Below are 14,612 nucleotides of genomic sequence, written 5' to 3' on the forward strand. Positions count from 1 at the left end.
CAGTGTAGTATGGTCATGAACACGATCAAAGTAAATGCTTAAAATTATAATATTGCAAACCATTTTCTTTGGTTCAGTTGACAAAGATTTTATTTAAAACACAGAATAAATGGTTCCTAGTTAAGTGCAAAACTTTGTTTCAAGTAATTTAGCTATCTTTATTGTATTATATTTAAAAATTTATGTGAAGAATTAATCATAGTCATTGCTACTGAAGCAAGTAGTGACAATAGTCAAATTTCCATTTGGTGAAATGGAAGCTGAAAACTTGCTTTGCCCTTATTATCATTGTATATTTCCATGGTTCTTCAGAATAGAAATATGAATAAAATATGACTGATAATAGTCAATATTTGCGCTCTGCTCCTCCCTGTTCTAGAGACAGCCGCTTCTTTTTGCGCAGTGCCAGCCTTGTTCCAGAGACACGATGGTGAAGGTCGGAGTGAACGGATTTGGCCGTATTGGACGCCTGGTTACCAGGGCTGCCCTCACTTCTGGCAAAGTGCCATCAATGACCCCTTCATCGACCTCAACTACATGGTCTACATGTTCCAGTATGACTCCACCCATGGCAAGTTCAAAGGCACAGTTAAGGCTGAGAATGGGAAGCTTGTCATCAACGGGAAGGCCATCACCATCTTCCAGGAGCGAGATCCCGCCAACATCAAATGGGGTGATGCCGGTGCCGAGTATGTTGTGGAATCGACCGGTGTCTTCACCACCATGGAGAAGGCTGGGGCCCACTTGAAGGGTGGGGCCAAAAGGGTCATCATCTCCGCCCCTTCTGCGGATGCCCCCATGTTTGTGATGGGTGTGAACCATGACAAGTATGACAATTCCCTCAAGATTGTCAGCAATGCTTCCTGCACCACCAACTGCTTAGCCCCCTTGGCCAAGGTCATCCATGACAACTTTGGCATCATGGAAGGACTCATGACCACAGTCCATGCCATCACAGTCACCCAGAAGACCGTGGACGGCCCCTCTGGGAAGCTGTGGCGAGACGGCCGTGGTGCTGCCCAGAACATCATCCCTGCATCCACTGGCGCTGCCAAGGCTGTGGGCAAAGTCATCCCAGAGCTGAACGGGAAGCTCACGGGCATGGCCTTCCGTGTTCCTACCCCCAATGTGTCCGTCGTGGATCTGACATGCCGCCTGGAGAAAGCTGCCAAGTATGACGACATCAAGAAGGTGGTGAAGCAGGCATCCGAGGGGCCACTAAAGGGCATCCTGGGCTACACTGAGGACCAGGTTGTCTCCTGCGACTTTAACAGTGACTCCCACTCTTCCACCTTTGATGCTGGGGCTGGCATTGCTCTCAATGACAACTTTGTAAAGCTCATTTCCTGGTACGACAATGAGTTCGGCTACAGCAACAGAGTGGTGGACCTCATGGCCTACATGGCCTCCAAGGAGTAAGAAGCCCGTCCTGGACCACCCACCCCAGCAAGGACACAGCAAGAGAGAAGCCCTCGGCTGCTGAGCAGTCCCTGTCCTAACTCAACCCTTGACACTGAGCTCTCCCTCACCGTTTCCATCCCAGACCCCCAGATAGCAGGAGGGGCTTAGGGAGCCCTACTCTCTTGAATACCATCAATAAAGTTCACTGCATCCCCTCTAAAAAAATAGTCAATATTTGCTTACAGTATAAATTTTTCAAATAATTGTTTAATTCTTTTTTAAAAAATCTGGAAGCCAGTCACAGTGGCTCCTGCTTATAGTCCCAGATTCAGGGAAGTGAGACAGGAGGAGTTTCACATGATAAAGGACAGCCTAGGTTTTAGAAAGAGACCCTATCTCACAAAAACACAAGCATAATAAAATGCCTTGTTAGATTATTTATGAATAGTGCTGAATTTTTTAAAGAAGATATGTTGAGAATTTATTCTTTTGAAATATATGTAGAAAGACAAGGCCACACATTGACTTTCAACATAGAATAATATTTAGTAACAAGTGTGCAGAGACCTATACATAATCTCTAAATACAAGTAAGAAAAAAAATCCAGGGCATTGTGGAGGACAATGTATTACACTGAAAGTCACCATCTTCACACAATTACAGGTCACTTAATTTTTCAACTCTATGATGTTAAAAAAAAGTGACTGTATTTGGTAGAAACTGAATCTGAGGTTTTGATCTTTCCTTGTGCTAGCCATATGATATTCCTGCAATATGCTGGGCCACAGCAGTCAGTTACAGCTCCAAGTTAGCTAAGCAATCACTCCTAGAAACAACTGATCAATTTTAGTGTACTGTGTCCCACAAATAACATGAAATATTCAACACTTCCCCATAAAGTCATCTTTCTGTTAGATTACTTCCCCAACTATAGCATAAGCAAGTCTTGTGCATGCATTTAACTCTGGCTACACTAAGATGTGTGTGTTAGGAATAATAAATATATTTCTGTTTCACTGTATTTTCAAATTATGTTGGATTCACTAAGGTATCAATCCATCCTAAGTAGAAAAGCCACTGTTTGAGACTGTTTCATGAACAGTGAACCTGCACAATTTCAATAACATCAAATATTATCAGCCTGAATCTTCCCCCAATCATTATTGGCTTTTAGTTAAAAGGGTAGACAAATTAATGTTGACTTGTAAAGTTTTCACAGATCTTTCCTTGGCCTTGAGTTTTTATTCCTACATTACAACCTCTTTAGATAGTATTCATCAGGCAGAATCAGATTCATTAGCCTTTTCGCCACACAAACCTGACAGAAATCTTCCAAGGAACACTGTATAAAACAAGAGAATTCTGATAAAAATAATGCTATAACAAAATGCCTACTCTTGCTCCTGGTACAGGAAGCTTTGCATTATTTACTGAGGTTCCAGACCAAGAAAAGAAGAAAAAAAAAAACAATCACTTTACATGTGGTATTATGTACTGCTCCCATAGTAAAGTGAATTACCAAGTCATTTAATGAGGATGATCTAGTTTTATTTGTTAGGGAATAAGGGCCTCATTACTTTTACTCATGGGAGATGGCACCTTCTGGTGTTGGCAGCTGCCAGATTATTTCAGCACCTGCCAATAGTTGTTAGTGAGTTGGGGAAATATTGACACCTTTATGAACATCTGTGATTGATACTGCCTGTCCGAAGACATGTAGTCTCAACTTTCCAATGCCATGGTAACCCAGGATAAAATGCATTTATTCACTTGTTTGGTGTCATTTTGAGTTACTAAATTTTGCTATTACTCTTACCTAAAGTTTCCAAGTTTCCATATTCAAGTCCTAAGAATAATTTTTAATAAGCTGTTGGAGATAGTCTTAGAATCATGACAAAGATATCATATGCCTCACACTTGTGATTTCCTAGGTTTTTTGCATCTTACAGTGCAATGATAATCATTGATGAATTGATATTGATCATTTTTGTTAACTAAAATCCACCCTAAGCTCAGGATTCCTTAGTTCTCAACTAATAATCTTTTTCTGTTCAAGGATCTCTTTTAGAACATTACATTTCATTTAGTTCTCACATCCCCTTTATCTCCTCTTGGCTGTGACAAAGTCTGAGATATTTTTTAATTTGGATGACTGACTTTTGACATGTACTAATCACATATTTTGTAGCATCTTGATCCATTAGAACTTACTTCACTTGTTTCTGACAATTATTTATTTGTTCAATTTTTTATTTATTTACTTATGTATTATTGCCTTTCTGAATATGGATCATTACCCTTAACATAATAGTCAACTATTGCATGCATTTTTCTGTTAATATCACGTAATTATCTTTTTTTTAATTTTAGAACAAAGTATATTTATTCACTAGAAATGATACATTTTATAATTGTCACTTTGAGTGATAAACAGTAAGTTTCTCAGTGTTTGCAGATTACTGGCATGCTACTCTTTGAGATATATTCACAATAAATCAATGTTCTCAAATTTTCAAAATTGTCATATTGGAGGTTTCTCAATGGTTAAGAACATTTGCTTTTCTCTAGAGAATCAATATTTGATTCCCAGCACCCATGTCATGTTTCTTACAACCACCTAAAGCTCTATCTTCAGGGCCTCTGAAGCCCTATTCTGGCCTCTGTGAGGACTCACACACACATGCACAATGACCCCTTATCTATACCTCCACATAAATAATATGTATAAAAAATTAAAAATTAAAAACTAATTAAACTGGTAATACACGTTTTGTTAGGAAGTACCACGGTCATGATGTTAGAAATGTGTCTGTCTTATTTAGGATTTTTACTGCTGTGATGAAACACCACAATCAAAGCACATGGGAGGAAAAGGTTTATTTTTCTTATATATCACAGTCAATTGAGGAAAACCATGGAGAAATTTAAACACGGAAGTAGCCTAGAGATAATAGCCAATGCAGAGCCCATGGAGGAGTGTTGCTTACTGGCTTTCTTCTCATGACTTGCCCAGCCTGCTTTCTTATAGAACCCAGGACCACCAGTCCAGGGATGGCCTCATTCACAGTGGGATGGACTGTCTCCCATCAACCCTTAGTTAGGAAAGTGCCCTATAGGCATGCCTGAAACCCAATTTTATGGAGGCATTTTCTAAATTGAGTCTTCCTTCTCTCTAATGATCTTAACTTATGTCAAGTTGGCATAAAAGTAGCCAACATAAACACTTGGGAGAGCAGGCCTTGTGCCTCACCTGGTCAGCACAATAGAACCAATCTTATTGCTGGATATATGGGTGAGTCAACCTCCAAATTGTGTACATGGGAGAGCTGTGTCCATTACTCATTTGTCATGTGATGGAGTGTGTGTGGAAGTGGTGGCCATAAAGGCAGGAGAGCTTCCCAGTCTCCCACTAGCAGCAACACTTGGAAGAGCAAACCTAGCATCTCACCTGTGCAACACAATAGAGCCAACCCCATTGAGGAAGGTGTGGGTGAACTAGACCCATAGTTGTGAGCATGGGAGAGCTGTCCCCATTCCTCATCTTTCCTGTGGTAGCATGGGCATGGGAGAGATGCTTTTCCCCCTACCCAACACCTGAGGCCTGAAGAGTTGGCCTTGTCCCTACATCAACTTCGGAGACATGGAGAGTGGCACCTACACCACACCTGGGCAACAGAGTATAAATGACCCTGAAGGTGTAGGTATAGGAAAGCCTACCCTGAGGACACAAAAACAGAACTTGCCCAGCCTCTCGCTTATTACTTGCAAAGGGTGAACTTGCAAGGATAATGCTGGAAAGCTCACCTTTGTGGTGAGGAAAAGGCTGATCAGGAGGGTGGACCAACCCTGCAACTATCCAGGCCCATAACTAGGTTTAAGTTTTGGCCAGCCCAAACCTCCACCCAATCTGTGATCTCCTGGAGCACGTGAAGGTGAAAGGACTGGTCCTGCAGACCCAAAGCAGAAGGATTTCTACAACACAAGGCCACACCAAGATAACCAAGAGGAAATTCAGTGAGGACACATCATCAAAATGGATAAAAGGGTTTACTGTGTGACTTGCTGTGTCACACTACAATTTTCATGACAAGACTGATTTCCCCTTCTTTGTTTTTCTTTCTTCTCTTAAATTTTATTTTAGTTTTAGGGGGAAGGTTTCAAAGGTGGGTACAAATGAATGGTGAAATGAATTGGATGGCGATGCATGATGTTAAAGACACAAAGAATAAACAAAGCCCTAGCAGTTATAGTGTACTATCACTAGTGATGCCAAGTTCACCACCTGATGTCTTCAAACTTTGCCAAGGTTACCTGGTTTTCTGTTATCTTTCATAGCATATTGTGTAAGTCAGTTACTGTGGCTAAGTCATATTTTAGTCCTTAAGGGTGGAGTAGCTACACAAACCATTTGAAATTCTTCAGTGTAGATTTGCTTCTTCTCATTATGTACTTATTTCTTCAATAATTTATTTATTAATTAAGTATATCTTCATTCATATGAACGTTTAATTTTACTGTGATGCAGAATACAAATATTTATTTCATTTTCTTGCAGAATCTTTGAAGTTAACTTATAATGAATTATTTCATTTATTTTCTATATCTGTTTGACATAATTACCATTATCAACAGTGTAGCAGAAACCAGAGGCCTCAAATGACCCTCTGCAATGAACATTTGAAAGGTATATTCCCAAAAGAGTATTACAGAGTCCTTGGTAGATTATCAATTTTCTGAGAAACCACCACACTGATTTCCTAGGTTGCTGTATATGTTTACACTCATACCAGCAATGAAGAATATTCCCCTTGCCCCAAAATCTTATCCAGCATAAGCTATCATTGGTGTTATCATTCTGAGTGTTATAAGATGGTGTCTCAGAGTCATTTTGATTTCATTTCTCTGATGGTTAAGGATATTGAGCAATTTCTTTTTTTTTTATTTCTTTTTTTTGAAAGTAATTTTATTAAATTATAAAAGTTTCCATTTCTGCCCCTCTTCCCAACACCCTCCCACTCCCCCCACTCCCTCTCCTCCTCCCTCTTCATCCCTTAGGGCAGTCAGGGTTTCCTGCCCTGTGGGAAGTTCAAGTTCCTCCCCCCTCCGTCCAGGTCCAGGAAGATGAGTATCCAAACAGACTGGATCCCCAAAATCCAGTATATGCAGAGGAAACAAGTCCCAGTGTCATAGTCAATGGCTTTTCAGAAAGACTTCGGGCCAGACACATTCAGAGAATCCGGCCAAATTCCGAGAATCTGGTTATATTTAGATCACGTCCTCATTCAGTCCCAATCCAACTGGCCTTGGTAAACTCTCATTAGATCCGTCCCCTTGTATCAGTGGGTGATAGCATTCCTCGCAGTCATGATTTCCTTTTTCATGTTCTTCCTCCTTCTGCTCCTCATTTGGACCTTGGGGGGCTCAGTCCGGTGCTCCAATGTGGGTCTCCGTCTGTATTGCCATCCATCGTCGGATGAAGGTTCCCTCTGATCTTGCCTTCCTTGCTCACGTTCTCTTTCCTTCTGCTCCTCATTTGGACCTTGGGGGGCTCAGTCCGGTGCTCCAATGTGGGTCTCCATCTGTATCGCCGTCCTTCGCCAGATGAAGGATCTATGGTGATAAGCAAAATATTCATCAGTATGGTTATGGGCCAAGGCCGGTTCAGGCACCCTCTCCTCTGTCCAGAGAACAATCTGGGGATGTCTCCTTGGACCTGTGATCCCATATATAATCAAGTCTCCTGTAAACCCTAAAATGACTCCCTTAGTTGAAATATATTCTTCCCTGATCCCATATTCATCCTTCCTCCCTCCCCCCATCCCAGGCCACCTAGCTTTCCCCATTCCTCCCCTACTCCCTTCTCTCTAACGTTCTCCCCTTCCAACAACCCTCCCACCCCCCCCCATGCACCCGAGGTTACCTGGGATTCTTGTCTATTTCCTACCTCCTGGCGAACAGCTAAATAATCTTCCTCAGGTTCATCTTCTTATTTAGCTTCTCTAGGATCACGAATAATAGGCTCAAAGACCTTTAACTATGGTTAGAATCCACTAATGAGTGAATACATACCGTGTTCCTCTTTTTGGGTCTGGCTTACCTCACTCAGTAAAGCGTTTTCTATTTCCATACATTTGCATGCAAAATTCAAGATGTCATTGTTTTTAACCGCTGAGTAAAACTCTAATGTGTATATGTTCCACACCTTTTTTAACCATTCTTCTATTGAGGGGCACCTAGGCTGTTTCCAGGTTCTGGCTATTACAAATAGTGCTGATATGAAAATAGTAGAACAAATGCTTTTGTAGTATGTTAGGGAATCTCTAGGGTATATTCCCAAGAGTGGGATTGCTGGGTCCTGAGGGAGGTTGACTCCCAGTTTCCTGAGAAACCGCCACACTGATTTCCACAGTGGCTGCACAAGTTTGTATTCCCACCAACAATGGATGAGTGTTCCCCTCACCCCACATCCTCTCCTGCATAGGCTATCGTTGGTGTTTTTGACTTTAGCTATTCTGACAGGTGTAAGATGGTATCTCAAAGTGGTTTTGATTTGGATTTCCCTGATCACTAAGGAGGTGAGCATGACCTTAAGTGTCTTCTGGCCATTCAAAGTTCATCTGTTGTGAATTCTCGTTCAGTTCAATACCCCATTTTTTAATTGGGTTAATTAGAGATTTAGTGTCTAGTTTCTTGAGTTTTTGTATATTTTGGAGATCAGACCTTTGTCTGATGAGGGGTTTGTGAAGATCTTCTCCCAGTCAGAAGGCAGCCTTTTTGTCTTACTGACAGTGTCCTTTGCTTTACAGAAGCTTCTCAGTTTCAGTAGATCCCATTTATTCATTGTTTCTCTTATTGTCTGTGCTACTGGGGTCCTACTTAGGAAGAGGCCTCCTGTGCCTATGTCTTGTAGACTACTTCCCACTTTCTCTTCTATCAGGTTCAAAGTGGACGGATTAATGTTGATGTCTTTAATCCATTTGGACTTGATTTTTGTGCATGGTGATAGATATGGATCTACTTTCATTCTTTTACAGGTTGAGATCCAGTTATGCCAGCACCATTTGTTAAAGATGCTTTCCTTCTTCCATTGTATACCTTTAGCTCCCTTGTCGAAAATTAGGTGTTCATAGGTTTGTGGGTTAATATCTGGGTCTTCTATTTGATTCCATAGGTCGACTTCTCTGTTCTTATGCCAATACCAAGCTGTTTTCAGTACTGTAACTCTGTAATAGAGTTTGAAGTCAGGGATGGTAATGCCTCCAGAAGTTCTTTTATTGTATAAGATTATTTTGGCTATCCTGGGTTTTTTGTTTTGCCATATAAACTTGATTATTGTTCTCTCAAGGTCTGTGAAGAAGTTTGATGGGATTTTGATGGGGATTGCATTGAATCTATAGATTGCTTTTGGTAGAATTGCCATTTTTACTATGTTGATTCTCCCAATCCAAGAGCAGGGGAGATCTTTCCATTTTCTGGTATCCTCTTCAATTTCTTTCTTCAAAGACTTAAAGTTCTTGTCAAATAGGTCTTTCACTTCCTTGGTTAGAGTAACCCCAAGATATTTTATGCTATTTGTGGCTATCATGAAAGGTGATGTTTCTCTGATTTCCCTCTCTGCTTCTTTATCCTTTGTGTATAGGAGGGCCACTGATTTTTTGGAGTTGATCTTGTATCCTGCCACGTTACTAAAGGTGTTTATCAGCTGTAAGAGCTCTTTGGTAGAGTTTTTGGGGTCACTTATGTACACTATCATATCGTCTGCAAATAACGAGAGTTTAACTTCTTCCTTTCCAATACGAATCCCCTTGATCTCCTTATGTTGTCTTATTGCTATTGCTAGAACTTCAAGCACTATATTGAAGAGGTATGGAGAGAGTGGACAGCCTTGTCGCATTCCTGATTTTAGTGGAAAGGCTTTGAGTTTCTCTCCGTTCAGTTTGATGTTAGCTGTCGGCTTGCTGTATATTGCTTTTATTATATTTAGTTATGATCCTTGTATCCCCAATCTCTCCAACACCTTTATCATAGATGGGTGTTGAATTTTGTCAAATGCTTTTTCAGCATCTAGTGAGATGATCATATGGTTTTTTCTTTCAGTTTATTTATATGATGGATTACATTGATAGATTTGCGTATGTTGAACCAGCCCTGCATCTCTGGAATGAAGCCTACTTGATCATAATGGATAATTTTTCTAATGTGTTCTTGGATTCGGTTTGCCAGTATTTTATTGAGAATTTTCGTGTTGATGTTCATGAGTGAGATTGGCCTGTAATTCTCTTTCTTGGTTGTGTCTTTGTGTGGTTTTGGTATTAGGGTAACTGTAGCTTCATAAAAGGAGTTAGGCAATGACTCTTCTGTTTCTATATTGTGGAATACGTTAAGGAGTATAGGTATTAGTTCTTCCTGGAAGTTCTGGTAGAATTCTTTATTGAAACCATCTGGTCCTGGGCTTTTTTTGGTAGGGAGATTTTTGATAACAGCTTCTAATTCTTCACGACTAACAGGTCTATTTAGATTGTTCACCTGTTCTTGGTTAAACTTTGGTATATGGTACTTATCTTAAAAAATGTCCATTTCTTTTACATTTTCCAACTTTGTGGCATATAAACTTTCATAGTAAGATCTAATGATTCTCTGAATTTCCTCTGTGTCTGTGATTATGTCCCCCTTTTCATTTCTGATCTTATTAATTTGCATGTTCTCTCTCTGCCGTTTGATTAATTTGGATAAGGGTTTGTCAATCTTGTTGATTTTCTCCAAGAACCAGCTTTTTGATTCATTGATTCTTTGGATTGTTTTCTGTATTTCTATTTTGTTGATTTCAGCCCTCACTTTGATTATTTCCAGTCTTCTAGACCTCCTGGGTGAATCAGCTTCTTTTTTTTTTTTTTTTTGATTTTTCGAGACAGGGTTTCTCTGTAGTTTTTGGTGCCTGTCCTGGAACTAGCTCTTGTAGACCAGGCTGGCCTCGAACTCACAGGGATTCGCCTGCCTCTGCCTCCCGAGTGCTGGGATTAAAGGCGTGCGCCACCACCGCCCGGCTCAACTTCTTTTTTTTTCTAGAGCTTTCAAGTGTGCTGTTAAGTCTCCAATGTGTGCTTTCTCCATTTTCTTTAATTGGGCACTTAGTGCTATGAACTTTCCTCTTAGCACTGCTTTCATAGTGTCCCATAGGTTTGAGTATGTTGTGTCTTTGTTTTCATTAAATTCAAGGAAGAGTTTAATTTCTTTCTTTATTTCTTCCTTGACCCAGGAGTGATTTAGTAGTTGACTGTTCAACTTCCATGAGTTTGTTGGCTTCCTGGGGGAAGCATTGTTGTTGAATTCTAATTTTAGTCCATGGTGATCTGACAAGACACAGGTGGTTACTAATTTTTTTTGTATCTGTGGAAGTTTGCTTTGTTACCGAGTATGTGGTCAATTTTCGAGAAGGTTCCATGAGCTTCAGAGAAAAAGGTATATTCTTTCCTATTTGGGTGGAGTGTTCTATAGATGTCTGTTAAGTCCATTTGATTCAATACCTCCAATAAATCTCTTAATTCTCTGTTTGGTTTCTGTCTGATTGATCTGTCCATTGGTGAAAGAGGAGTGTTGAAGTCTCCTACTATTAGTGTGTGTGGATTGATGACTGCCTTGAGTTCTAGAGGAGTTTCTTTTACATATGTGGGTGCCTTTATATTAGGAGCATAGATATTCAGGATTGAGACTTCCTCCTGATGAATTGTTCCAGTTATGAGTATGAAATGTCCATCTCCATTTCTTCTAATTGATTTTAGTTTGAAGTCGATTTTGTTAGATATTAGAATGGCCACGCCCGCTTGTTTCTTAGGTCCATTTGCTTGGAAAACCTTTTCCCAACCCTTTACTCTGAGTAGGTGTCTGTCTTTGTGGTTGAGGTGTGTTTCTTGTAAACAGCAGAATGTTGGATCCTGTTTTCGTATCCAGTCTCTAAGTCTGTGCCTCTTTATAGGTGAATTGAGTCTATTGATATTAAGTGATATTAATGACCAGTGGTTGTTGACTCCGGTCATTTTTTTTTTTTAGGTAGTAGAGTGTATGTGTTTTCCTTCTTTGATTTGTGCTTGTGAATGTTTACTAGATGTTTGAGTTATTGTAGGCAGTGTTGGGAATATTGGATTCCTTCGGTATTGATTTTCCTTCTAATATTCTCTGTAAGGCTGGATTAGTAGCTACGTATTGTTTAAATTTGTTTTTATCCTGAAATATTTTGTTTTCTCCGTTGATAGTGAACGATATCTGATCCAGTCTATTCGGTGTTCTGTTTGCTTCTTGAACCTTCATAGGAATATCGTTCTTTAGGTTGGGAAAGTTTTCTTCTATAATTTTGTTGAATATATTTTCTGGGCCTTTGATCTGCAGTTCTTCTCCTTTTTCAATCCCTATTATTCTTAGATTTGGTTTTTTTATTGTGTCCCAGATTTCCTGAATGTTTTGTGAAGAGAATTTGTTGGATTTGGCGTTTTCTTTGACCAGAGCATTTATTTTCTCTATAGTATCTTCAGAATCTGAGATTCGTTCTTCTATCTCTTGTATTCTATTGGTTATGATTGATTCTGTAGTCTCCGTTCGTTTACCTAGGTTTTCCATATCCAGCCAGTTCTCGGTTTGTGTTTTCTTCATTGCCTCCATTTCAGTTTTCAATTCTTGAACTGTTTCCTTTACTTGTTTGATTGTTTTTTCTTGGTTTCTCAGGGTCTCATTCACGGATTTACTTTGTTCTTCAAACTTTTTGTTATATTTCTCATCCAATTCTTTAAGGGAGTTATTCATATCCTGTTTAAGGGACTGTATTGCTTTCATAATGGCACTTTTTTCCCACTTCTTCTGGGTTGAGGTGTTCAAGTCCTTCTATTGTAGGGTCCTTGAGATCTGGTGTTTTCATGTTGTTTTTCAGATTGTTGGATGAAGTCTTGCCTTGGCGTCTGCCTATCCCTTACTTCAAATGTTCTCTATTGGAACTTCTGTTACCGGGTCAGGTTCCCTTCTTGGGCAGGGACTTCACTGACAGAATGTCCACCTTTCCTCAGGCAGGCTATTGAAGCACAGGCACTGCCTCTTTCCGGGATGCACTTACAATGCAGGCTCATCTTGCAAGGCAGCTGAGCTGGGGAAATTTTATGGCCCGAGGGGGAAGGGAGAAATATAGGAATTTGTACCTGGATGGGAGCTGGGATGGCAGGCGGGAGGGGGTACCCAGCACTGCAGGGCGACCTGGGCGTCTGTGGGGTCGGGGAACGCCCAAGCTCCTCCTCACCAGGACCCTGTCAAGATCCAAAGCAAACTCACCTCTCCGATGGCCCTCTGCTAGAAGTCAGGGCCCCTGCTGGTCAGGCTGAGCAATTTCTTTAGTGTATTTTTGCCATTTGGAATTCTTCTATTAAGAATTCTCTGTTTAGGTCTATATCCTTAAGTGGGATTCCCCTCTTTATGCTGTGAGTACCATTGGTTAATTAAAGAAAACTACATTTGGCCTATAGCAGGGCAGAACAGAGCTAGGTGGGGAAAACTAAATTGAATACTGGAAGAAATAAGACAGAGTCAAAGTAGCTTCTGACTGGAACAGACATGCCGGAACCTTGCCTTGCCAGTAAGTCACAGCCATGTGGTGATGCATAGATGAATATAAATGAGTTAAATTAAGATGCAAGAGTTAGACAATAAGAAGTTAAAGCAAATGGGCCAAGCAGTGATTTAATTAATACAGTTTTGTGTAGTTATTTTGGGGCAGAGCAGCCAGGAACAAGCAAGTGGTCTCCTACAACAGTATCCCATTTTTGATTGGATTATTTTGTAGTTTGATATCTAGTTTCTTGAGTTCTTTATTTATTTTTGAGATCAGTCCTCTGTCCAATGTGGAGTTAGTGAAGATCTTTTCCTATTCAGCAGGCTACTGTTTTGTCTTAGTAACCATGTCCTTAGCTTTACAGAGGCTTCTCAGTTTCAGGGGGCGCCATTAATTAATTGTTGCTCCCAGTACCTGTGCTATTGGTGCTATATTTAGGAAGTGGTCTCCTGTGCCCATGTGTTCAAGGCTACTTTCCACTTTCATATCTATCATGTCAAGTGTGACTGGATTTATGTTGAGGTCTTTGATCCATTTGGACTTAAGTTTTGTTCATGGGGATATATTTGAATCTACTTACATTCTTTCACATGTTGACATAGAGTTAGGCCAGCACCATTTATTGAACATGCTTTTTTTTCCATTGTAAAATTTTAGCCATTTTGTAAAAAATCAGGTGTTCATTGATGTGTGGATCAATATCAGGGTCTTCAATTTGATGTCATCAATCCACCTATCTGTTTTTATGACAATATCAATCTGTTTTCATTACTGTCACTCCATAATAGAGCTTGATGTCAGGGATGGTGATACCTCTGGAAGTTCCTTTATTGTAGAGGATTGTTTTGGCTATTCTGGGTTTTTTTTTATTTTTACATATGAAGTTGAGTTTTCTTCTTTCAACTTCTGTGAATAATTGTACTGGTATTTTGATGGGGGATTGTATTGAATCTGTATATTACTTTTGTTAAGATTGACATTTTTACTATGTTAAATCTACCTATTTATGAGCATAGGAGATCTCTCGATTTTCTGATATCTTCCACAGTTTCTTTCTTCAAAGACTTAAATCTTGTCATACAGGCCTTTCTTTTCTTTGGTTAGTCTTATACAAAGATATTTTATGTTATTTGTGGCTATTTTAAATGGTGATCTTTCTCTGATTTCTTTCTCAGCCCTTGTACATTTATATAAAGGATGGCTACTGATTTTTTGTTGATCACATATTCTGCCACATTACTGAGACTCTTTATCAGAGGCAGGAGTTCCCTCATTAAAATTTTTTTATCACTTATGTATATTACCATATCATCTGCAAATAGTGAAAGTTTGACTTCTTCCTTTTGAATTTGCATCCCTTTGATATCCTTTTGCAGTCTTACTGCTCTACATAGAACATCAGTACCATGTTAAATAGATATGGAGAGAGTGGATAGTCTTGTCCTGTTCCTAATTTTAGTGGAATCGCTTTGAGTTTCTCTCCATTTAATTTGATGTTGGCTGTTAGCTTGTTGCATATTGTTTTTATTATGTTTAGATAAATTCCTTGTCTCTTGATCTCTCTAAGACCGTCATCATGAAGGGGTGTTGGATTTGTTGAATGCTTTTTCAGCATCTCATAGG

General features: G+C 39.8%; 1 pseudogene; it reads left to right on the plus strand.

Moving 5' to 3' along the window:
* Positions 1-375: 375 nt before the first annotated feature.
* LOC148117343 (glyceraldehyde-3-phosphate dehydrogenase pseudogene) lies at positions 376-1,518 on the plus strand (annotated as a pseudogene).
* The last annotated feature ends 13,094 nt before the right edge of the window (positions 1,519-14,612 follow it).

This window comes from Myodes glareolus, chromosome X (genome assembly GCF_982192425.1).
Source record: "Myodes glareolus chromosome X, mMyoGla1.1, whole genome shotgun sequence".
In the NCBI taxonomy this organism is placed as follows: domain Eukaryota; kingdom Metazoa; phylum Chordata; class Mammalia; order Rodentia; family Cricetidae; genus Myodes; species Myodes glareolus.